At 49.3% G+C, this 24446-nt stretch overlaps 2 long non-coding RNA genes across 3 annotated transcripts; both read left to right on the top strand.

Moving 5' to 3' along the window:
• Positions 1 to 1796: 1796 nt before the first annotated feature.
• On the top strand, positions 1797 to 9786 carry LOC117008735. Its single transcript, XR_004420353.1, has 2 exons — positions 1797 to 4092; positions 9541 to 9786. It is a non-coding gene; the product is annotated as an uncharacterized LOC117008735 (long non-coding RNA).
• Positions 9787 to 15087: 5301 nt separating this feature from the next.
• On the top strand, positions 15088 to 18320 carry LOC117008737. 2 transcript variants are annotated; one of them, XR_004420356.1, is made up of 6 exons: positions 15088 to 15169; positions 15368 to 15737; positions 16699 to 16874; positions 17122 to 17379; positions 17480 to 17641; positions 17940 to 18320. It is a non-coding gene; the product is annotated as an uncharacterized LOC117008737 (long non-coding RNA). The 2 variants fall into 2 exon arrangements; XR_004420355.1 differs by lacking the exons at positions 17480 to 17641; positions 17940 to 18320 and having other exon boundaries at positions 17122 to 17463.
• The last annotated feature ends 6126 nt before the right edge of the window (positions 18321 to 24446 follow it).

Genomic DNA, 24446 nt, shown 5'->3' with positions numbered 1-24446 from the left:
CATGGGCAAATGATTTGAATTGATGACCAAACAAATGATAGCAGTAAAATGAGAAGTAATCCCTGCTGGGATTCCATGGGACATAAGTCCCAATCCTTTCCCCAGGCCAGCTCTGTTGTGCCCATGGCAGTGCCAGGGGAGTCCCCTGTCCCTGCCCTGAGCCAAGCACGAGCCAGAAGGGCACTGCCAGAGCAGTTTTGGTGGCCCCGGGCACCCAGCCAGGCTCCAACCACTCCAGCTGGCTCCTTGGGAATGTTCAAGAGCAAAGCTTAAAGCAAAGAACAATTTCTAGATGGGATTCTCCCCCATGGCCTGTGCTGGGAGCCCAAGGGCAATAGCCCGGGTACAACAGCCCAAAGTGCTGGAGCTCAGTGTCCCTCAGCCAGGCTGTGTTCCCTGGCTGTGCCCTGTCCCTCAGCTGTCCTGTGTCCCTTGCCCATTCCGTGTCCCTTACTCTGTGGAGCAGGGAGTGGCAACAGGACCCAGGGCAGCCCTGGGGGAGAGCAACCCTGAGCCCCAACTGGGCCAGTTTCCCCAGTTCACCCAGGGATGCCCAGGCCACTCCTAGCGTGGGCTCTGTGGCTCTCAGTCACTCCAAGTATGATCCCAGTCACTCCCAGTAGGTTCCCATTATGATCCCAGCATGGTCCCAGGTGTTCCCATTCACCACTAGTATGGCTTCAGCTGCTCCCAGTATGAATCCAGTTACCCCTACTATGGTCCCAGTCACTCCTGCTATGGCTCCAGTCCTTCCCACCATGATTCCAGTATGAATCCCATCACTCTCAGTATGATGCCATTTGCCCCCTGCATGGTCCCAGTTTCTCCCAGTCATTCAGTATGATGCCAGTCATTCCCAGATAATCCCACTGTTATTCCAGTAACTTCCTTTATGGTTCCTCTGTGATTCCAGTCACTTCTGGTCTCTCCCAGTTGCCCCCAGTGTGCTCCCACTCACTCCCAGTATCTTCCAATAGCTTCCAAGAGGATTCTAGTTGCTCACAGCCACTCCTAGTAAGCTCCAGCATGATTCCAATTACTCTCTGTATATCCCAGTTGCCCCAACACGATCCCAGTTGCCCTCAGCCTGCTCCTAGACACTTGAAGTATGATCCCAGTATGACCCCAGCATGGACACATTTCCTCCCAGAGTCATCCCAGTTGTCCCCAGCACGGTCCCATTTCCTCCCAGAGTCATCCCAGTTGCCTGTAGCATAGACCCAATCACTCCCAGTATGATCCTACTCTGATGCCATGATGATCCCAATTGCTCCCAACATGGTCCTAGTTGCTCCCAGTTCTTCCCAACTTGATCCCAGTTGCTCTCTAGCATAGGTCCAGTCATTCCAAGTATGAGCCTAGTAGGATCCCAGTCTCCCTGAGCGTGGTCCCAGTCAATCCCAGTTGCCCCCAGTGTTGACCCAGTCCCTGCCAGTTGCTCTCAGTGTGTTCTCAGTCACCCCCATAATAGTTGCAGACACTCCCAGTATATCCCAGTTGTCCTCAGCATGCTCGTGGTCATTCCCAGTCACAGCCACTTGTCTCAGTAAGGCTCCATCTTCCACCAGCATGATCCCAGTCACTCTCAGTCAATCCCAGTTGGTCACACCATGATCCCTGTTGCCCCAGTTCTGGTTCTGCTGGGTCCCATTGTGCTCTGATCCTGCTCCCAGTGAGTCCCATTCCTAGCCCTGGTGTATCCCGGTGTCCACCCCAGCCTGTCCCAGTCCATCCCAGTCCTTTCCCTTTAACTAAAATCCTAATTTTTCTGAGATTAGTGTTTCAGAAGAAAACCATGGAAGTTCCCTCATGGAGTGCTTTGCCTGGGGTCTCGTGACCAGTGTGGCAGACAGTAAGTAATGCTCCTAGGCTATCACTGATCACAGTTCTCAGGATTTTGGGTGAGATGCTTGCAGCAGATCCAGTGGTGAGGGGTGTTCAGGGGGATCCCTTAGCATTTGGGGTTCCCTGGGATTTGTGGAGAACCCCCGGCCCCCTAAGGATCTCCCTGAACATGCTGGCACTGCCCATGTGCCATGAGAAGGTTCATACCCGGCATGGGCTCCCCATGCTCTGTCACTGGCATCACCCAGGTACCCCTACAACCTCCCGGGAACCCCCAATCTCCCCCTGGAACACTCCAACCTCCCCTGGGATCCCAAAAACATCCTCGGGACCCTCCAAAACCTCTCCAAGACCCCCAGACCCTCTCAGGACATCAAAATTCCCACAGGACTTCCCAACACTCCTGCAGAATCACCTTGAGAAGATTTATACCTGGCATAGGGTCCCCATGTCCATAACCAGCAGGTGTTCCAAAACAGCCTTGGGACCCCCAGTTCCACCCTAGGGATTGCCCAAATTCCCCTATCAGGTCCTCTGAAAACCCCCCTCGGGAACTCCCAAAATATCACCATGTCCCCAAACACCCCCTGGACCCACAAACTCCCGCAGGAAACCCTCACAAAGGTTTATACCCAGCACAGGATCCCCATGGCCATCACTGGTATCACCCAGGTACCCCCAAACCCTCCCAGGACCCCCAACCCCCCCCGGGGCTCTGCTGCCAGAAGCAAAGGGAGTGGTATTGCCCTTTTAAGGGGAGTTATAATGGGGCCTGACTATAGCTGGCTCTTGAAGCAATGATGGTAGAGAGAACCCCAAAAATCCACCCTGGGACAGCAAAACATCCCTTTGTAGTGGGGCTTGTAGTGGGGGAACCCCTACAAATGTCAGTTTAAACCATCATGCTCCCTCTTTAAAAGGGGCCTTTGGGGCTGCGGCCCCACAAACACCTTAAAATGGGGAGGAAAAAGCACTCTTGTAGTGGTGGGAGCCCCAAAAAAAACTTGAAAAGAGAAAAACTCCTTTTCAAAGGGGCCTGAAGACCCTTAAGTGCCGTCAAAGAGGGACAGGATTCCCTCCTCTGCTGGGGCCTCTCCGAGCCAGGAACTCTCCTGTTTGCTGCACTCAGGGGAGCCCTGAATGACGATGGGTCCTGGGCTGAGCCCCCCACTCGGCCGGGGGTGCGGATGGAACTGGGGGGGGCTGGGACAGGGCTTGAGGGTCGTGGAGTTAACACTTCCCCCTGTCCGCCTTCTCCCATCCCTTTCCCATTGTTCCCCCCAAACCTCCACTCCCCCCAGCTCAGATTGGGGGTGACCCTGAAATAGAGACATGGAGAATTAAGAATCAAGTGTTTTAACTAAAAGGGGGACTGACAACACTATTGTTTGCTGTAATTTACGGTGCTTTACAAGAACAGGAGGAGAGCAGGGCTACAAGGTGGAGTCAAGGGCTAGAATGCACAAACAGGATGCAAGGACAAAGACACCACAATATAAGGGGGTCCTCAGACCCCTGGGACCGGGACAACTGATATCAAGGTGCGGAAAATGACCAAAGGACTAAAAAGAGCATGCGCAAGGAGGCAAGGTGAAAGTTCAGACGGGGAGGAGGACTATGTACTTCATCCCAAACACTCCCAGACAACCACCAGAGAGACTAATAAGGAATAATGTGCAGTTGCAAAGAGGTATGAAACTAATTTCAATATGAAGCGGGAGAGGCAATGAATATGTATTAGGCGAATTATGTATTCCTAGTTTGTAGAGAATAAAAAGAGAGGTGCAGGTCACCAAAGGTGTGCATGTTTTTGGAGGAGCTATTCCCCATGCACTGAATAAATACATACCTACTCTTATAACTTATTTTGTGGGTTATAGAGTGATTTTTCACGCTTCATGTTGGTGAGCCAGCCAGGAGAGAGTCTGCCTGGCTGCGGGAGTGGCTGAGGGGCGGATTCCCTGGCGTGCCCTGGGACCTTCCCTGAAGGGACCCCAAACCTCGGCTCTCTCACTGCGGGGACAGACAAAGACCTGCTGGCATTGCGGATAAAACTGTGTGTATTAAATATCAAGAACGGGCTGCTCGTAAGTCATACAGAGATGTCTGATGCACAGAGCAGTCCCGTGGGCTTACAAGCAGCCAAGGGGGCCGGAGACAGAGGGAGAGGAGTCGATCACCAGCAATAGCGCAGCTGATGGAGGAGCCTCACTGAGCTGATAGAGCAGCCCGCTTGTGACTCTGAGGGTGAGTTGAGTGAACCCTTGTTTTTTGCTGCTATTTTGTGTGAATGCTAAGATCAGACACGTTGAGTGGTTGAGTGTGTCAGTGAGTGAATGAGCGAGTGAGACATACCTCTGGTACGGAGTGAATGCAGAGCTCTATCTGCATTTCTGACCTCGGGCGACTGAGGTGGCCAGAGAAAAGCAAAGAGATCGGGGTCAGTGTGGATCGAGTGCAAGTCTGAATGGAGGAGTGTTGTGCTTGAACACAGAGTGGGTAGCATTTGTTTTAATCGTGGATAGACAAATTGAAGGAGTTTTCCTCAGCAGTATTTTGGACTTGATCCCTGGAAATTTATTGATCCAACGAATCTCTGAATAAAAAGAGGGAACGAACGAGTCTAAGAGGGATATACGAAACCTTTGCCAGAGGTTGGTAGCCTTGGACTGGGAACAACCTGCGCTAGAGACTCTGTGTATTCCAGAGGGGGTGAATGGGATAGCTTGTTTTTATGGGAGATTTAGAGCAGAAGATCAAGGGGTTGGCATCTGGTGTGGCTTTTACTACAGTGTAGAGATTGTGAAATACACTGGTATTGTTGCTCTAGTAACTAGCAGGGCGTATGCCCCAAGAGCAAATTGAAAAACTATCCTAATCAAGTCAATGCTGAACCTAAAATTCTGAAGATAGTGTGTGAAAAGTTACATTGGGTGCCCGCAAATTGCAGTTGAGTGTGGGAAGAAAACTGGGAAAGAACAGTGAAATTGTGTGAGGGAAAGTTTGGGTGAAAACGAGACAGGACAAGAAGGAGGAGATAATGGGAACTGGACAACGTAAAGAGATCTCTAAGGCTAGTCCACTAGGGTGCATTATTGCACATTGGAAAGACGTTGCTGGACATGGAGGCGCAGAAAACAAAAGAGACCTTGTTAGATTTTGCAAGGACTGGTGGCCTTTATATAAATTGGATGATGGAGCGAGGCCGCCACCTAGTGGAACTTTGGATAATTACAGCTCATGCTGTTAGGAGGGCAGGGAATTGGACAGAGGTGTTCATATGCTGACATATGCTGACATAGGTTTTTGTCCCTTCGAAATCACCCCGAAAGGCAGAGGGATTGTGGGCTCAGGGCTCCATCTGACCCTCTGGTATTGGCCCTAGAGAAGGAGAATAAGACTAAGAGAGGAAGGCTTAAGCAGTGTTGTTCAGCGTGTAGTATAGGGCAAAGATGCGCAAAATTTGATAAAGTTTTCCACACTGTGACCCAGGAACAAGATCTGATGGATGATTTGTTCAGGTGTCCCCACATAAGACAGGAAAGGGATGAGGATGCAGACACAGAGGTGCCATCAGCCCCAGTCCATTCATCCCTCCAATCACGCACTGGACTAGACAACAGACACAGATATTACAGGCACCTCTGCGAGAGTTAGTGGGACCAGAGGGAGTAAGGGTATTGATTAAAGTTCCCTTCTCCTCAATCCACTTGGACGCATGATCTAGTTAACACAGCTAAACGTCTGCAATATATAATAAAACAACATAATCCAGACTGGAACGATATGCAATTATTATTGGATGCACTGACTGAGACTGAAAAGCAATTAAATATAAAAACATCAGAGGATCTGGCAGAAGATTATTACAAAACCCAGCAACTGGATGTGAAAGATTATTTCCCGCTCCAAAATCCACAGTGGGACCCAAACAGATCAGCAGAATTGAGAAAATTGTAAAGCTATGGGGAATGGATCACAAAGGGGATGGAAAGAGTTATTCTCAAGACTATAAATTGGTCAGCGTTGCATGAAACTAAGCAGGGGCCCTCTGAGTCACCAACCGAATTCCTTGATCGATTAAGGGATGCAATGCACTGCCACACACCACTGGACCATGGGACTGACATAGGGATACAGCAGATAACTTATTCCTGGGGCAATCTACAGGTGACATAAGATGTAAACTTCAAAAGATATGTGGGGCAGAAGGGAGGAATTTAGAGACTCTGGTGGATGAGGCATGGAGAGTCTTTAGTACCCAGGAAGAAGGAAAGAGGGGGCTGGTAGCTGTCATAAGTGAGAAAGAGAGAGGAAGATGTGGACAGGGACCACCTAGACAAGGCCCATCCCGGCTGGGCAGAGACCAGTGTGTGATCTGTGAGAAATATGGCCACTAGAAAAATCAATGCCCAGAACAAAGATGTGGTGGGCCTAAGGAAAAGGAAAAAATAATTGCACATGTAAAAGAAGACTGAGGATCTCATCCCAGGAGATAAAATTGGTTATAAAATTGAAGCAGGGGAAAACAGGGAAAGAGGTTGAATTTGTGGTTCACACAAGGGCAACATATTTGGTTCAAAATGACTCTGGCACCTGCAGGGAAGGACTATGTTGCAGTAATAGGATCAACTGGCCAACCTGAAAAAGCATATTTTTGCAAACCGTTAAAGTATAGGCTTGGAAAGCAATGGGGTGTTCATAAATTTCTATACCTGCCCAGTTCCCCGAGACATCTTCTGGGGAGAGACTTGTTAGAACAATTACAAGTAACCATGAAATTTAAAAATTGAGAGGTTATTCTGGAGGTAAATGATGAACAGTACATAGAGGCATTAAGTTTAATGTTAACAGCCGTTCAAATGGAGGGAGAAATTAGTAAAGAAGTAATAAATCAAGTGTTTCCTGGAGCGTGGGCTTCTAATGTACCGGGTAAGGTGAAAAATGCACCTCCTATAGTAATTAAATTAAAGGAAGGGAAACAACCAGTTAGAATTAAACAGTACCCCTTGAAAAGTGAGGACAGGGAAGGAATTAGCCTGATAATTGACAATTTTTTGCAATTAGGGTTATTAAAAGAATGTCAATCTGAATTTAATACTCCCATCTTACTGGTCCGAAAACCTGATGGGTCATATCAAATAGTACAGGATCTAAGGGCCTGTTAACAAAATCACTGAAGATCTGTATCCTGTGCTAGCAAATCCATACACTTTGCTAATGTGCCTATGACCAGAGCTAAATTGGTTTACTGTTTTAGACTTGAAAGATGCCTTCTTTTGCCTCCCTCTCCATGAGGACAGCCAGAATATTTTTTGTGTTTGAATGGGAAAACCCTAAAAGCGGGCACAAATCCCAGATCACGTGGCGGATGTTTAAAAACTCTCCTACCCTGTTTGGAGAACAACTTGGCAAAGATCTGGAATCCTGGGAGACTCCCCCAGAAGAAGGAAAGCTACTACAGTACATGGACAATCTCTTTGTAGCCACCAGGACAAAAGAGGCATGTGCAGCCTGGACGGTAAACCTCTGAAACTTTCTAGGACTTCAGGGATACAGAGTATCAAAGAAAAAGGCCCAGGTAGTGAAGCAAAAGGTAATTTATCTGGGCTATTAAATTAGTGCAGGACAACGGACTCTAGGGCAAGATCACATAGAAGCGATCTGCCAAGTCCCGAAACCTCAAACAGTAAAGGAACTGCGAACGTTCTTAGGAATGACAGGATGGTGTAGGCTGTGGATACCCAGCTATGGGCTGCTTGTAAAACCTCTGTATGCACTCATTATGAACGGGAACAGAGAACTCCAGTGGACAAAAGAACCCACGCAGGCCTTTCACCAGCTGAAGAATGCTCCAGTGTCAACTCCAGCTCTCAGACTCCCAGATGTGAGTAAACCATTCTTTCTGTGAGAAACAGGGAATTGCCCAGGGGATACTGGCCCAGGACTTGGATCCATACTGGAGAGCAGTTGCTTACTTCTCCAAGCAACTGGATGCAACAGCCAAGGGATGGCCAGGATGCCTCAGAGCCTTTGCAGCAGTGGTGCCAAATATTCAAGAGGCACGCAAATTCACATTGGGCCAAAAAATGACTGCATTGGTGTCTCTCACAGTGTCTACAGTCCTGGAAGTACAGAGTGGGCACTGGCTCTCCCCACAAAGGTTCCTGAAATATCAAGCCATCATGGTGGAACAAGACAATGTAGAGATAATTGTGACTAACATTATCAACCCAGCTTCTTTTCTTAGTGGAAATCAAGGGATGCTGGTATACCATGACTGCCTGGAGGCTATTGAAGCCTCCTACTCCATCCACCCTGATCTGAAGGACACCCCTTTGGATGATGCAGAAAACTGCTTCACTGATGGAAGCAACTATGTTGTCAGTGGAAAGTGACATGCTGGGTATGCAGTTACCACCCTAGAGATCACCAAGGGAAAGAAAATAAACATTTATACAGACTCAAGATATACATTTGGGGTTGTACACGCACATGGAGCCATCTGGAAAGAAAGGGGACTGTTAAATTCACAAGGGAAAAATATCAAACATGTACAGGAGATACTGTGGCTACTGGAAGCAATTCAGCTCCCTGAGCAGGTAGAAATTAGGCGCATTAAGGCACACCAGAAGGTGAGCTCGGAATTGGACGAAGGAAACGAGCTGGCGGACAGAGAGGCAAAAGAAGCAGCAAAAAGTGAGATTACAATTGAGGGAACTTTAATTCCAGATGGGCAGGTCTCCCTTAAAGGTAAGCCAGTATATACCAGAAGGGACAGAAAACTAATAAAGGAGGAATGTATAACTAAGAGGGATGGGCTGTTACTGCAGAAGGGACAATGGTCATCCTTTTTCGTCTCTTATGGTCATTAGTAAGGGAAGAGCACCAGTAAACACACTGGGGAATAGATGCCTGGTAGAACTATCTAATTGGAAAGATTACTGCCAGAAATTTATACTCTACTATCATTCAGGAACACAGCAGTGTGACATTTGCCTCCAGACCAAACCCAAGAATATTCCCAAACCAAAACTTGGTCAAATTGGAAAAGGCCATGGGCCTGGACAACAGTGGCAAATTGACTTTTCAGAACTCCCAAGAAAAGGGGGGTATCGATATTTACTGGTGTTAACAGATACCTTTTCGGGGTGGCCAGAGGCTTTCCCCACCAGAACTGCCAAAGCCCGGGAGGTAACCAAGGTATTGTTACAGGAGATAATCCCAGGCTTCGGAGTTCCAGCCACAATATCTTCAGATAGAGGGCCACACTTTATTTCAAAAATAGTACAACAAATCGGTCGTCACCTGGGCATAGACTGGGAGCTCCATACTCCATATCATCCCCAGTCAAGCGGCCAAGTTGAAAAAATGAATCATTTAATTAAGCAACAAATTGTGAGGCTAGGACAAGAAACTAATTTACCCTGGCCTCAGTCTCTCCCACTGGCATTGCTGCGGATCCGAACCAAGCCTAGAGCCAAAGGAAAACTAAGTCCCTTTGAAATGCTTTGTGGGAGACCATATGGAGTGCAAAAGAGATTGTCTACCCACGTAGGGGAAGAGAGGCTGACAAACTATATGGTAGCTTTAAGTAAGCAACTCATAAAAATTGAGAAACTTGTGGCTGGAACTCGGGGCAGAGGGCTGGATGGACCAGTGCATGGCATTAAGTATATGTTAAATCTCTTACAGAAAAACTTTGGAGCCACAGCGGGAAGGACCGTACCAGATGCTCCTCACCACCTTCACTGCAGTTAAGATCAAGGAACAGAGTGCCTGGATTCACCACTCTCGAGTGAAAAAGGCTCCAGAAGCCCTTTGGAAAGTAACACTGGGTGACAACGAACTGAAATGAAAACTTAATCAAGCAAAATGAGTACATTGTGGTACAGCCTGTAGAAATCTAGTCAATAGAATTGTTTTGGTTTTTTGCTTGTAGACATAAGTGTAATCCAAAAATTGGAAAGTGCCTCTAGTCAGAATGAAGCTGAGTGGCCTTGGTCCCAAGCTTTCATTCAGTACACTGGATCCATGAGAAAGCATTCTGATATAAAAGATCTAAACCTATCAACTGTGGTCATGCATGAAAACCAGATATATAAAAAACAAGAATGGCAAAAACAAAGGTTGTGGTCCCCCAGAACCCCAAAGTGGGGACCACCTGAGAGGCAGGGACCCTTGGGATTCCCGGGACCCCCGGTGGGAGCTGCTGGGGCTGAAGGGGCACAAGGGCTGGGAAAGGGGTTTGGGGGTCCCAGTATGGGTATGACTGATCCCAGTATGAGCCCAGTCACTCCCAATATGATCCTGGTCACTTCCCCTCACTGCCTGCATGATCCCCATTGCTCCCAGCATGAACCCAGTCATTCCCTATTATGATACAATTTGCCCCCAGCATGGTCCCATTTGCTGCCAGTTCCTCCAGCTTTTGTCCAGTGTGTTCCCAGTTCTCCCAGTTGCCCTTAGTATAGTCCCAGTCACTCCCAGTATGATGCCAGTCTCTCTCAGCAGGGCCTCAGTCACTCACACTTGCCCCCAGTTCTCCCCAGTGCATTCCCAGTGGCTCCCAGTGTGGTCCCAGTCACCACCTGCATGGTCTCAGGCACTCCCGTATATCCCAGTTGCTGTGAACATTCTCACAGTCATTCCCAGGTACTCAGTATGATACCAGTAGCCCCCAGTGTGATGTTAGTTGCTCCCTGTCAATGCCAACATGACCCCAGTAGCCTCCAGTATGATCCCTGTGACTCCCTGTCCCTGCCAGTCACTCGCACGTCCTCCCAGTTCTTTTCAGCAGGATTCCAGCTGCTCACTGTCAATCCCAGTATGATTTCAGTAACTCTGAAATTTCAGTGATCCCAGTATGATCCCAGTTGCTTCCAGAATAGTTCCAGTTGTTCCCAGTTCCTTTCGGTATGATCCCAGTTGTCCCTAGAATAGTCCCAGTCCCTCTCAACATGGTCCCACTCACTGCCAGTTGTCCCCAGCATGATCCCAGCTGTTCTCAGTGTGATTGCAGTCCTCCGCCGTATGGTTGCAGACACTTCATTATATCCCAGTTGCTCAGTAAGGTTCTAGTTACCTCATAATGATCCCAGTCTTTCCCATTACTCCCAGTTGCCTCCAGCATGACCTGTTTCTGTCAGTTGCCCAAAGTATAGTCCTGCTTACTCCCAGTGTGATCTCAGTTGTGGTCTCAGTTCCCTCAGCATGGTTCCAGTACCTCACATTTGCCTCCCAACATGGGCCCTGTAGCTCCCAGTAACCCCCAGTCAGGTTCCATTCACACCCATTGAATCTCAGTGGCTCCCAGGATGATGCCAGTAGGACCCATAGTCACTCCCAGTACGGTTACAGTTGCTCCCAGTATGGTCCCAGTCACTTCCAGGATGATTCTGGTCACTTCTACTACAATCCCAGTCACTCCCAGTATGATCCCAGTCAGTCCCAGATACTCCCAGTATTATTCTAGTCATGCCCAGAGTGAGCCCCTGTCACTCCCAATGTGGGCCCAGCTGCTCCCAGTCACCTCCTGCATGGTTCCAGTCACAACCAGCAATTTTCCAGTCACTCCCAGTCTGATTCCAGTAGGATCCCAGTCACTCTCAGATACTCCCAGTACTATTACAGTCACTCCCAGTCTGATACCAACCAGTTCCAGTAGGATCCCAGTATGACCCTGGCATGGGCATAACTGCTCCCATTATTATCCCATGTGGTTCCAGTTGCTCCCATTTACCCCCACTATGGTTTCAGTCTTTCCCAGTGTATCTCAGTTGCTGCTACCATGTTCCCAGTCACCCTCTGTGCAGTCTCAGTTGCTGCCAGTATGATCCAGTATGGTCCCAATGTTCCTCAACTTGCTTGTAGTAATTCCCAGTCCCTCCCAGTGATGCCAGTCCTGGGATTCCTCACCCCTCTTTGTGTTCCCCCCTCCCTGATCTCCGAAGAGGAACCCCAAGGGCTGGAAGTCCCTGCCCAGGGTCCCCAACAAGCCCCAGTTTGGATCTGCAGCCCCCTAGTTTTCCCAGTTTCTTGGGCCGTGTTCCCCCTGGCCCCAGTGGGTGGGAGCAGCCGAGAGCCCTGCACTGCTCATCCCGACCTGTCCCAGCTCTATCCCCACTCCTCCCGTGGGCTGCGAGGGGTTTGGGAACGGGGCACTGAGGGTGTCGCTGCTCCTGGGGAGAGGAGGAGAGGGAGGGATGGAAGAGATGAAGAAGGAGAGGGAGAAGGGATGGAAGTAGGAGAAGGAGGTGGGGTTAGGGAGACTTACTTTGCTGACACCTAACGTAAAAATGATAGAAGAACACAAACGTAGAGAGAAGAAGTTCATTGATCAATATAAAGCTGACTGTGTTGATAAGTTTAGGGCCTGGGATTTTGGAAGGAGGTTTACAGCAACTCTCCTTCTGCCTCCGGCTGCTTCAGGGGCAGCCTTGAAACAATTGAATCAACTAGGTTGCTGGCTAAGTAAGCAATTTTGTGCCATTTCTCTTGCACTGAACAATTTGTTAATTGATGTTCATGGTGTGAGACACACAACTCTGCAAAACAGGGCAGCGATTGATTTTCTTTTGTTAGTGCATGGACATGGATGCAAAGACTGATGGGATGTGTTGCATGAATCTTTCTGACCATTCAGTACCTATACATAAGAGTATACAACAATTGCAGGAGGATATGACCAAACTCAGAGTTGAAGAAGGATCATGGTTAAATGATCTGTTTGGTTGGCTGAGGCTTACACCATTGTGGAGAGAACTTTCAAAAATAGGCATGTACGTGTTGATTGTCATCATAGTTATCATAGTATTTGTGCCTTGTCTACTTCAGTGTATCCAACAGAGGTTTGACAAAGCTGTCCTTTCTCCTTGTGTCCAGTCTGGACCTCCCCAGCTGCCCTTGGTGCCAATATTTCTTTCTCAGGCTGTTTTATACAATGAAGAAAAGCTCCACCATCTGTAGAACCTCCGTTCAATCCCTGTCAAGCTTCTCCTATTCTGTCCTCAGTCTCCACTGAGTCCAGGGCCCTCAGCCTCTGCCTGATGGTTATGTGATGAGGCCTCCAAACCCAGTCTTAGGAGATTTTTAGGTCCTCTCCAAGGTCTTTGAAAATGGAAACATAGTGGTCAAAGTCCAAGAAAAATGTTATTTTCTCCCAAATCTTTCAGTGACAGAACAAGGGTCCATAGCTTTAAACTGAATCAGGGTGGATTTACATTTGTTAGAAGGAGGCAATATTTTACAATGAGAGTGGCACAAAACTGCAACTGCTTTTCCAGAGAAGTGTCGCTGCATAGGCGGGTGTGATACACACAGACACTCCACACTTCAGAAGGCCAAATCTGTTTATTACAATAGCATGCTGTCTTTTATACCCTCTACACAGTTTACACTTCCTTCTTTGGCTACAATAAATCAACATAACACTCTTTGGCAGAAAAATCTCTACCTCTATTCTTCCCACAGCCTTTCTAAAAATACTTTCCCCAGCTGCAGGGTTTTCTTCCCTGGTTATCTTCTTTTTCCTTCTTCTCTTCTTGGTCTCTATACCAACAGCTTTGGTCAGAGAATACTTCTCAAAACAAACCTCATTCATTAACCCTCTCTAACCCACAGACCAGCTATGGGGCCTATTACAGAGAATTGGATGCCCCATGCCAGGAATGCTCCAAGAGCAGGAGCTTTGTGCAACCTGACATCGTGAAACCCCTCCCCAAGGATGGAATTCCTGTTGTGTGGGTTCTCTGATGTGCTGAGTGACCTCACAACACTTGTGGCCAGAATGTCTGCTGAGGGCCAGCCAGGCTGCTGCAGGGGCAGTGACCTCACAGCCATCACCATTGCAGCCCTGTATCCCGGGCCTGGCTCTTCCCTTTCCTCTTCCCTGTCCTCTCTGCAGGGATGAACAGTTTTGTCATTCATATCTTGTCCCCAGGGTGCTGGGGCCAATTGCTTCCCAATCAGGTTCCTGGAGTAGAAGTGGCTTTTCAGAGCCCATCAAGAAATCCCCCCCTGAGCCAGCAGCTCTGCAGCGGTGGCCACCAGGCCAGCTTGCCCAGGGAGGCTTCTGGCCATGCCCTGCAGGGAGCTGCTGCTGCCAAGGTGCCTTTGGTGTCTCGGCTCTCCCTGGCACAGCTCCCACCACGGCACTCTGCTCTTGTGCCTGAGCCCTTCCCTGTGCTGGGCCTGGCCTGGGGCTTTTCCTGCAGCAGGACCTGGCCTGGCCATGGCACAGCAAAGGCAGTTCCTGCTGCAGCAGGAGGCTCTGCCTGGAATGGGCTCAAACAGCTCCAACACGGCTCTGTTTGCAAAGCCCCAGGGGAAAATGAAGGAGGGGTGTCACACTGCTTTTCAGGTGAATAATGCTGAAACCAGGCTGACTACTCCAACCCAAAGTTCAACATCCTGAGAGGGACCTGAAGCTGTGGCAGAGCTGGAAAAATGCCCAGAGAAACAAACAACTAAGTGCCACCACAGAGAACTGTGGGGAGTCTGTGCTCTGCCAGCATATCTGTCCTACCTCTGGTCAGTGCCCCTTTTCTAGGCAGTTTCTTGGTGGGTTGTGACATGCCCACTGTGCTGGTGTACATGTCCGAGCAAGCCCAAAGATAGCCTGCTCTCAAGCAGCAGTGGCTACAGGCCCTCACTAGGTCTGGACAAGGCTCCAGCATGTTGTCAGGTCACGCTTTTAGCAAGCAGGTAACAGCAGTGACAACTTTGTTTCTGTTCGTACAAACTCACATTTCCTTATACACAAAAAGTGGATACAATTCATGATTATAGTGGTGAAGTAAAAAATACATGAAACCAAAAAGCACAGCAAAGAGATTTTAACAAATATAATGAAATAATTATATTTTCTTGTGTTTTATGTTCATGTTTTACTTTGAATTCAGTATTCTTGTTTATATTGATCTCATGGTGTATTTCTATAATGACACGAATCACTATGTAGCATTTCACAAGACCCTCTCCATCTCTTGTTCCTCCGCTCCCTCTCCCGCTGTCCCACACCCTCTTTCCTGGACCAGGGGACCAGGGAAGGCGCAGGAGGCCTTGCAGGAGTGGTACTGGCTGGGTTTGCTGCTGGGGCGTGGCGGTTTTGGCAGCGTCTTCTTGGGGACTCTGCTCGTGGACGGCACCTTGCTGAGTGGTGGGACCGGCAGAGGAGGAGGAGGAGGGCGGAGGAGGGAAGACGAGGAAGAGGAGGCTGGAGCGTGGTGACCCCAGCGGCAAGCTCAGCCTGCTGTTGCCCCTTGGCTCAAAGGTGGCCATCAAATGCGTGCCGCGGGATTGCATCCATCGCTGGGGCGAGCTGGTGAGTGAGCAGGGCCAGCGGGTGAAGCCGGAGTGTGCGGGCGGCGAAGAGCCGGGCCCTGACAGGGAGGGAGGCGCCGGGAGCCCTGCAGGGAGAGCGGGCGTGGGGTGCGTGAGGGGTGCATCCTGGGCTGGCTGAGGACTCCCAGAGCCCTGGCACGGCCTCAGCCCCACTGACGGCATCGTGCTCCTCGAGCAGCCCAGTGGCACCCGTGCGCCTCTGGAGATCGTGCTGCTGGACAAGGTGTCCACTGGGTTCCGTGGAGTGATTCAGCTCCTGGAGTGATTTGAGCTCCCCAGCTGCTTCTTGTTGGTGCTGGAGCGTCCAGAGCGACGTCAAGACCTCTTTGATTCCATCGTGGCTCGGGGGTTCCTGCCAGAGGAGGAGGAAGCGCGGGGGCTGTTCCGTCAGGTGCTGGAGGCCGTGCAGCACTGCAGCAACTGTGGGGTCCTGCACAGGGACATCAAACCTGGCAACATCCTCATCGACCTGGCCACAGGGCAGGTCAAACTGATTGACTTTGGCTGTGGCACCTTCCTCCAGGACACAGTCTACACCCAATTCGCAGGTGAGCTGAGCCTGGGGGATGCTCCTGGGTGTCTCATGCCCCAGCCTGGCTGTGGCAGCAGGGATTTCCCCCTTTGCTGCAGGTCATGGGATTGCTTCTCCAGCCAAGTTGCTTTTGGGTGGGGGTCAGAGGAGGGCCAGCTCCCAGCACTGCTAACCACATTCCCCACCCACTCAGCTGTGGCTGGAGCTGGGGCAGCCAGCCCAACACAAACCCCATGGGGGTAGCAGAGAGCGGGGTCAGACCCGTGCACCGCTCAGTTTGGTGTGCAGGCGAGGTAGGGCTTGGCTCGCTTTGCTGCCCTTGTTTGTCTTGGCTTATTAATGTTCTCTGGGGGCAATGCAGGCAGTGGGGAGAGTGGGTTTTTCCCACCACTGGGTGGGGTTTTCTTCTGTTGGGCCTTCTGTCGTGGTTGGGCCTTCCCAGGGCTTCTGCTGCCCTCTCCCAAGACCAGTGGCTTCTTTTCTGTGGCCGTTACAGGCCCAGGGAAAAATCTTGAGGATTTTTCCAGTCTAACTTTTTCAGGCTCAACTAGTGTTTTCTCTCAAGCTAGAGACCTTTCTCTAATGTAAACATAAGAGAAAAAATTATAACAAAAGATAAACACCTGCTGGATCCGTGAGAAAGCCTGGGATGAGGAGGTGTTACTTCTTCTGACCAATGATTCTTTTCTGCTTTGTTTTGCACAATCTATTTTATTTAAAGCCGTGGATTTCTTCAATAAATTGCCCTCTTTCTTGCTTCATGCGGGAGAGTGCCATGTTGCTCTGTGTCCTCTTGCGGCTCCCTGTACACCTTACACTTTTTCAACCCCGAGTTTGTACACAAGAGCCAGGTGCTGGTGAGAGGGCAGTGGGTCATCCCCTGTGCCACTGGTGCAGCCCTCCCGTGCCCCGGGATGCTGGGGTGAGGCTCTGGGAGCAGCAGCGTCCCCCTGATGAACTCCATCTGTATTCCATAGGAACACCATCCTACAGCCCCCAGAATGGACCCACCTCAAATGCTACCACGGCGAGGCAGCAACGATCTGGTCCCTGGGTATCCTGCTGTACCAGATGGTCTGCGGGAAGCACCTGTTCAAGAGGGGCCAGGACATCATCTGGGGCCAGCTCGAGTTCCCACAACGGCTCTCTCAAGGTGGATCCTCATCTCTGGGCACAGGGGAAAACCAGTGCTGGGAGACAGCAGCGGGCTCGTGAGCATCCTGCTCTGGCAGCTGCTGAGGAGGTGGCACATATCCTGCTCTCCTCCAAAACAGGGAATTGACTGGAAAGTTTAGGCCCAGCTCAGAGCACATCCAGCAGAGCCTGGGAATGGGAACAGTGGGGCAAAGTGAACAGGATCCTTCTCCAACTGACTGGTGATTTCTGGTTTCTCTCCCCAGAGTGCCAAGATGTCATCAGTTGGTGTTTATCCATGCGCTCCTTGGACAGGCCATCCGTGGAAGATCTATTCTATGACCCTTGGCTGCAGGATGTTGATCTGCCCGAGAAAATGGGAGAGATTCACAGGCACTGTTTGATCCAGGAGCCTGGATCAAACAGCTCCACACATCTCTTGGTGATAAGAAGCAAAGTCCTGCCTGTACCATGGAGCAGGGGTCATCAGATGGGAACATCTGTTCTGGAGCTGAGCTGGTCTTGTAAGCGCTGGTGGCCACCATCCAATCTGGTTTTACTTGTCCTGGTTCAGTGACGGCTGAGTCCCTGGGCAGAGCACTGACAGCCTGGCCTGGGCCCCAGGGAAGGAGAAACAGCCCCTGGAGAAGCTGGACCAGGTGGGGCTGCTGCAAGGACAAGCCCAAGGATGACAACCTCTTCCTTGACCTGGCCACTGGCAGCTGGAGATGATCAACTTTGATTCTGGCACCTTCTTCAAAGACATGATCCACACCCAATTTGCAGGTGAGTCCACAGCCAGGGGGATGCTCCCAGATCTGGGCATGGTTGGGCATCAAAGGTTTCCCCCTTTACTGAGTGGATGCAACAAATTCTTCAGTGGGCTGTCAAGCTGCTTTTTGGCTCTGGGCAGCTGCTGAAGGGCTGGATGTGCCATGGCCAGCTGCAGGCTGGGCACATGTGCTGCTCCCAGAGGCAGCAGTGACTGGGGGGTTTGTGCCCAGCTCTGGGCACCACGGGTGGCTGGGACAAGGGGGACAGGAGCCTTCAGCTGACAGGTGGGTTCTGGTTTCTCTCCTTGCAGCCGGGCTCTGCGGATGCTGAGGCAGCTCTGGGCTTTGCCAGGGCTTTGCTGGGCTCAGCCCTGGGCACAGCTGGGCCTGCTCTGCCCTCACATGGCTCTGACAGCTTTGCATCAGACGAGTCCGTTCTGAGCACACCGCCTGAGCTTTCTGCTTTTGCAGGTGAGTGAGACTCTCCTGCAGGCCAAGACGTTGCAGTTAGGGACACACACCCAATTGGCAAGAACCCAAATTCTCCACAGTCCCAACTGAACGCCTGGATCTCCACAGGATGTTTTGTGTCCCCCACTCTTCATTCCTTTCTGGCTGGAATGGTGCAGTTGCACTTTCTTCCTCCTCTAGAAGGGCCAAGAGTGGGCAAAACCTGGCGAGTGGGCCGTGTTCCTAAGGCAGAGCAGTCTGGAGCTGATGGATGGAGAATTGCCCTTCTGCCCTTCCAAAAGAGAGAAAAAAGCTGTAAGTGGGACTTTCCATCCTTAAGAAATCACTGACAATTTCAAAGGAAATGTGCACCTCATTTGAAGGGTGAGAAGGAAGGACATCTTCTAAAGGATTTGGGGTTTGACAGAGTTTAGATTCCCAGTCCTGCTTGAAGCTGGCAGGGCCCAAAGCAATTTCCTCTTGTTTCAACCACAATTTTAAATAACAATATTGGAAATAAACCCCAAAATTGTTTTTAAAAAGCTGATGAAGTCAGTAAGATGGATTCATACCATCAGCACATTTACAAAGTAAATAACTTAGTTCTTGTTTTGAAAGATCAGTTACCCCTTCATCCAAAGGCATGAACTATTTTTCACTAACACTTTGTTTTGTTTTTATCTTTCACATTTTTGTTGTGTTTTTTTCCTTTTCTTTTTCCTTCTTTTTTTTCCCAACAACAGGAAACATATCCTAACAAAGGAGTGTCTTTTGCTCCTGATTCTCCTGTGGAGCAGCTCCTTCCCACTGGCTGAGCTGTTCAGGCAGAGCCCAGCAGCTCCTGGCCCTGCAGGGCTGAGGCTTTTCCCTGTTGCTGGGCACAGACTGATGGAGCAGCACTGCTGAACACGGGGACACATGGAGGGACCAGGACCAGCTGCCTTTGTCCACCTGGAGCTCCAAGGCCCAAACTCTGAGCAGACAGGGCTGGAAGAGACTCGCAGGCTCCCTGTTTGCTGTGCTGCCCTACTTGTGCCCAGCCCAGCTCTGTGTGGGGCAGAGGGAGAACAAGGGGCAGCTCCCTCCCAGCCCCCAGCCCAGGGACCCCTCTGGCCCCGGGGCTTGGGGCACTGTCAGCACCTGCTGCTCCAGCCACCGCTTCTGCTGGCACTGACAGCAACAGCCAAATTGTGGCTGATCCTGAGGGAGCAGCAGCAGTGCCTGGATCTGATCCCTGACTCTGGGACAGGGCTGTGACCCCCACAGCAGCAGCAGCAGCAACACATGGACCTGACTTTCAGCACAGCCCCTGGCACTGTTCCTTCCCATGTGCAGGGGTGTCACAGCAGCCTGGGGCACCTGGGAGCCCCCAGTGCCAGCAGGGACTGGAGATGGCAGCCCTGGGCTCCTGGAGCTTGTGCAGGGAACAGAGGTGGGGACTCCCTGTCCATGTGGAGCTTCCAGATGGAAAAGGCTGCTGTGAGCAGGCAGCTCCAAGGGCACAGAAAGGAGGGGCTGGAGCCCTTGATCTGTGCCAGTTCCACAGTCCTGGGCAGCAGCCACCGCGCCCCAGGGGAACAGAGGGCACAGCAAGAGGGACAAAACCAGCCAAGGTCAGAGACTGGGAAGAGCCAGAGCTGGGAGCAGGAACAGCTGCTTCACTGCACCCTTGGAGAAAGCTCTTGGTTGGTTCAAAGTGCTGGAAAGCATGAAGGGCAGAGGAGGCCACACCAAACAATGCTCCTGGTTCCACAGCCTCCCCTCTCAGTGTCCCAGAAGGAATTGGATGAAGTGTGTTCTTCTATCTGAGTTGTCTCGTTCAGCATGAGCAGCTTAGCTAAAGGAGCTAAGGAGCTGAAGCCTTAGGCCTCAAGAGCTGACCAAGAGGAGACTTTTGGACCAAAGTAATGCTGCTAACATGGACCTGAATGCAGTAGATGGAATCCTGGAATTATAGAGTCCTTTCTGTTGGGAAAGACCTCTGAGCTCACCCAGTCCAGCTGTTCACCCAGCACTGCCAAGCCCAGCACTAAATCACATCCCTGTAGCCTGGACAAGAGACCCTGAGCCGAAGGTGATCTCTGGATGAACCTTCCAAACAAATGTTATCTTTGTATCCACTCATTAACGAAATGTGCATGGTCGTTGGCACTGTGACAGATCTATGCAGTGGAGTAGGCAGTTAAAAGAGGCTGAACCACTGGATGTCTTCATATGCATCCAAAAATTGCATATGGAAAAAGGAAAAGAACTTGTGGATTTGGGATGATGAGGATGGATTTTGTTAACAGCATATTGGAAACAGCACCAACAGAAGCAACAATTTTTGTTGGAACACTCCCACAGGGAGCCACAGAAGATGTTTTAATCTCGAGCTTGAATTTCTTTGTGCTAGTGAAATAATAATGATATCATATTTTATATATATATATGTATCTATTAAATATAATCAAATAATATTTTTATTTGTAGATAAAGTAAATAATAACAATGTGAAATAATACTGACAATACTAATATGTTAGCTTTGGTTGCTCAGGGATGTAACACTGAATACCTACAGAAAAGCACTAACAAGGATATAAAGGTCACTGGTAAACTTTGTGAGATTGTTTATATTGAATAAAGGAGGAAGGGATGGAATTGGCTGTTTTAATGGGGTTTGCTGATACTGTGACGTGAAACGTGTTGTCTGTTTCTGTGGAAATTACAGTGATTAAGACTGCTGAGTTTTTCATATACCAGGCTATCTACAAGCTGCAGGATTGGTTGAACAGATGAATGTTTATTAAGAGTGCAGTTGAAAAAATGAGGAGATGAGAACCTGTCCTGATGGAGAACCCATCTCCCAGATGTGCTCCATACCCTTAACAATGGGCCCACTGGGAAATGGAAAGCCCCTGGATGTGCATGGCTGCACCCAGTGTGCAAATACAGCCATGGCCAGGGAGATTTGGACTTGCTGGGAAATTGTTCTGGCTGTGATGGCCACTGACAGGACCTCCCCAGAGGCTACAGGGGTGGACTTTGATGCATTGGAATTAATTAGGATAAATCAGAAGCAAATGAGAGTTATCAATACAGAAAGAGGAATTCCGATTCTTCCAGGACACCTTGGCTGGTGTCTGAGAACTGCTCACTGGAGCTTGACCTTGCAAAGTGCTCATGTGATGGGAAAAGTACAGTAATTTCATGACTATAAGGCGCACCGGATTATAAGGTGCACTTCCGGGTTTTGATCATAATTTTAGACTTTAAGGTGCACCTTATAGTCATGAAATTGCTATAATTGATGCAGATGGTTGTAAGGGTCGGTCCAAAGATTGCCTGATCTGCCTCACAATCATCGTCAGAGACTGAGACCCTTGAGACCCCTGGACCCCACCTCTCACTCTGGGCAGGAGTTCTGGCCTGACCAAGGTGGGTGCTTGCCAAGGGACTGTGTAGAGGTGTGTGTGCTGGACTGTCATGGTACAACGGCTCGAGCAGGTATGGGGCTACAACAGCCGTACTTTCTGCACCTGATTCTTGAAGCCATGGTCCTCTGAACACAATAGTCCATAAATCTCCCCAGATTTTGGCCAGCGGCCCCTCGCCTTGAAATGGAGTATATAATTATCACTCTCAGAAGAGACCTTGGAGACTTCTTTCTCCCCACGGATGGAAGACATTGTCAGATGATCTGAGGACGTCCCATCTGTTGGTAGCTATTCCCCCCTATTCTTTCTGTCTCCCTGTCTCCCTGTCCCCCTGTCTCTCTGTCTCTCTTTCTCTCTTTCTCTCTGTCTCTCTGTCTCTGTCTTTCTCTGTCTTTCTCTTTCTCTCTTTGTCACCTTTTTATCTCTCTCCTTCTCATCATTACTCCAAAACTGAATTGTCGGCCCTCAATAAATTGCTTTGCTGCTTGCTACTGAACAAAACCTTAGTCTCTTGCTGTTGTCTTTTGCACCCTGTGGTCGAACGAACCATCACGACCCCCACTCAGGTTGTGCGGACCGTGACAATTGTCAAGGAGAAATCGAAGTAATCCTTTTAAACAATAGTGAACAAGATTGGATTATTTAGCCCTATGACACAGTAGCCCGACTATTGATACTCCAGTTTTAAAAACAATAGTGAAAAAAGGAGATCCACCTCAAATAAGCACTGTTTGTGGAGATAAAGGGTTTGGATCCAACAGTGCTAATAATGGAGCCAAAGTGTGGGTGCAAAGGCCAAATGGCCCTCCCAAGCCATCTGGAGGAACAGCTCTGGGGAAAGACAACACTGTTTGAATCCTGAAACCTGGGCAGGAACGATGGGAATATGTCCCTGCAGCCAAGTGCTCATGTGAGGACAAGTGGATGTTATGGGATATTGTTTTACAGATCCTGCCAGACCAAATCTCTCTGTTTGCCCCAACAGTCCCTTTGGAAAATGCTCTGATCCACGGGGCTCCCTGTGAAGGCTGATGTGACACTGAGGGACTTCCACAGGAATTCCAGCCAGGAGCCTGGGACTCCAAAGGGACTGGGACCCAGCACCTCTCCAGCCAGAGGGGAAAGGACCCCACCAAGCCTTGTCAGCCACAGACAGCGCAGTGAAGTTGAACAGCAAAGGACCTTGGGAACATTATTCTGGATTTAAAAAGGTACCAGCTCCATGGACAATGGAATTGTTGTTCTTAACCCAGATGAGATTGAGGAAAAAGAATGAGTAACCTTGTCACTAAAGTACTGCTCATGTCTGTAAGTTCTATCTTGAGAGTCAGCCAGAATCTTTTGTTCACCAGAAATGCCTCTAGAGTTTCACCAAGGATTAGTCATGAAATTATTGTGAAAAATTAAAGATCTAAGTAGCCAAAATATTCAATTTAACTAATTACTGGGTATGTTCTCAACTAATGTTGGGAGGAATGGGGATCCCTTGGAGGGCCCACCCTGTGGGGTGGCCACAGCTCTCAATGGGCTCTGACTCATGACAGAGCCAGTGCAGGGACAATTACAGAAAACTGTGCTGTGGAACAAAGGAATACAGTTATCAGTTTTATAGGATTCACTAAGATTTCCTTTCAGTAGAAACTGAACCCTGTTAGAGTTAGAGGCCACAATGTGAAATTATTTCTGTCTTTTACTGTAAGCTTTGATTTTTGTCTCTGGCAGGTGTTTTACTAGCATCTGAGAGTGCAGATATCGATTAACAGACTCTCAGCAGTTTACATTAGCCAGCAGATAAAGACTGGAGGCCCTTTACACAATGCGTTCCACAATAATTTTTATTTCATGTGAAGGGTGGTTTAGCAGGGGTCCTCAGAGACAAAGGGAAGACAGTCATATTTTTAGGTTTGAGAAGGATTGAAATTACAGCCAATAGAAAGTTAATACAAAAAACTGCACCCAATCTAAGTCAAAAGTTCTAAAGGTGAACTGACCAATCACACAAATGAATTTCTAGCCAATTATCTTCCAAAGTGATAGGAGAGTGACCAAATTCTTAAGGAATTCGGCTCAGCCTTAGTATCTAGGAGACCTTATCTATTAAAGTAAGTTCCAGGGACCAGGGGAAGATGGCTTTGGAAGAATTGTATCATCCATACTTTACCATCTCTCCCAATGTCAGTAGAACTTGGGGTGCTGGAGCTGCTCAGGGTCAGTGTTACAGCACTCCCAGCTGCAGGACCACTGTGAAACTCCTCTGGCCCAAAGGCACCAGGGACACATCAGGAGCACAGGGAGGAGCCCTGGATCCATCAGCAGCCCACAGTGGGAAATAGGGAATCAGACCTCTGGTACTGGGAATGGGAGCTACTGGATGTGCACAGACATTGCCTGTAAATGGTTCCTAAAGGATGTCTTGGGTCCTGTTTCCAGGCAATGTTGATGCCTCCCTTGAGGGTACTTCAGCAACAGCCACCAGGAAGAGTTAGGACTAAGAGAACATTTTTCCCCTAAAGAGTGCCTTTGCTCTCAAAAAGCCAAAGACTCTGGTTCACCCTGTGCCCCAGGTGCACTGCCTCATCCTGTGGAGTTTACATTAAAGGGCTATATTGATTATTAGAAGAAGTAGGAAATGATACCGTGAAAATATCCAATAATGCATTCTATGAGCTCCAACAAACACAAATGGGGGCTCTACAGAACTGCATGGTTTTGGATTATCTGCTTGCTGGCCAAGGAGGAGCCTGGGCTATCATGGGACAGGAATGTTGCACTTCTATCAGCGATGAGTTTGAAGTCCAACAATCAGGAATCACCTCAATAGAAAGAGCAGTAGAAGAGTGGCAGAAAGAAGAAAATTCTTTTTGGTGAGATTGGCTTAATGGCTGCCAAACTGGAGGCTGCTGTGAAATGCATTTGTGGCAGCCACTGTAATCTTTGCAATGTGAGCACT

Source organism: Catharus ustulatus, chromosome 30, assembly GCF_009819885.2.
Source record: "Catharus ustulatus isolate bCatUst1 chromosome 30, bCatUst1.pri.v2, whole genome shotgun sequence".
Lineage (NCBI taxonomy): Eukaryota > Metazoa > Chordata > Aves > Passeriformes > Turdidae > Catharus > Catharus ustulatus.
This window is presented reverse-complemented; position numbering and strand designations above follow the sequence as displayed.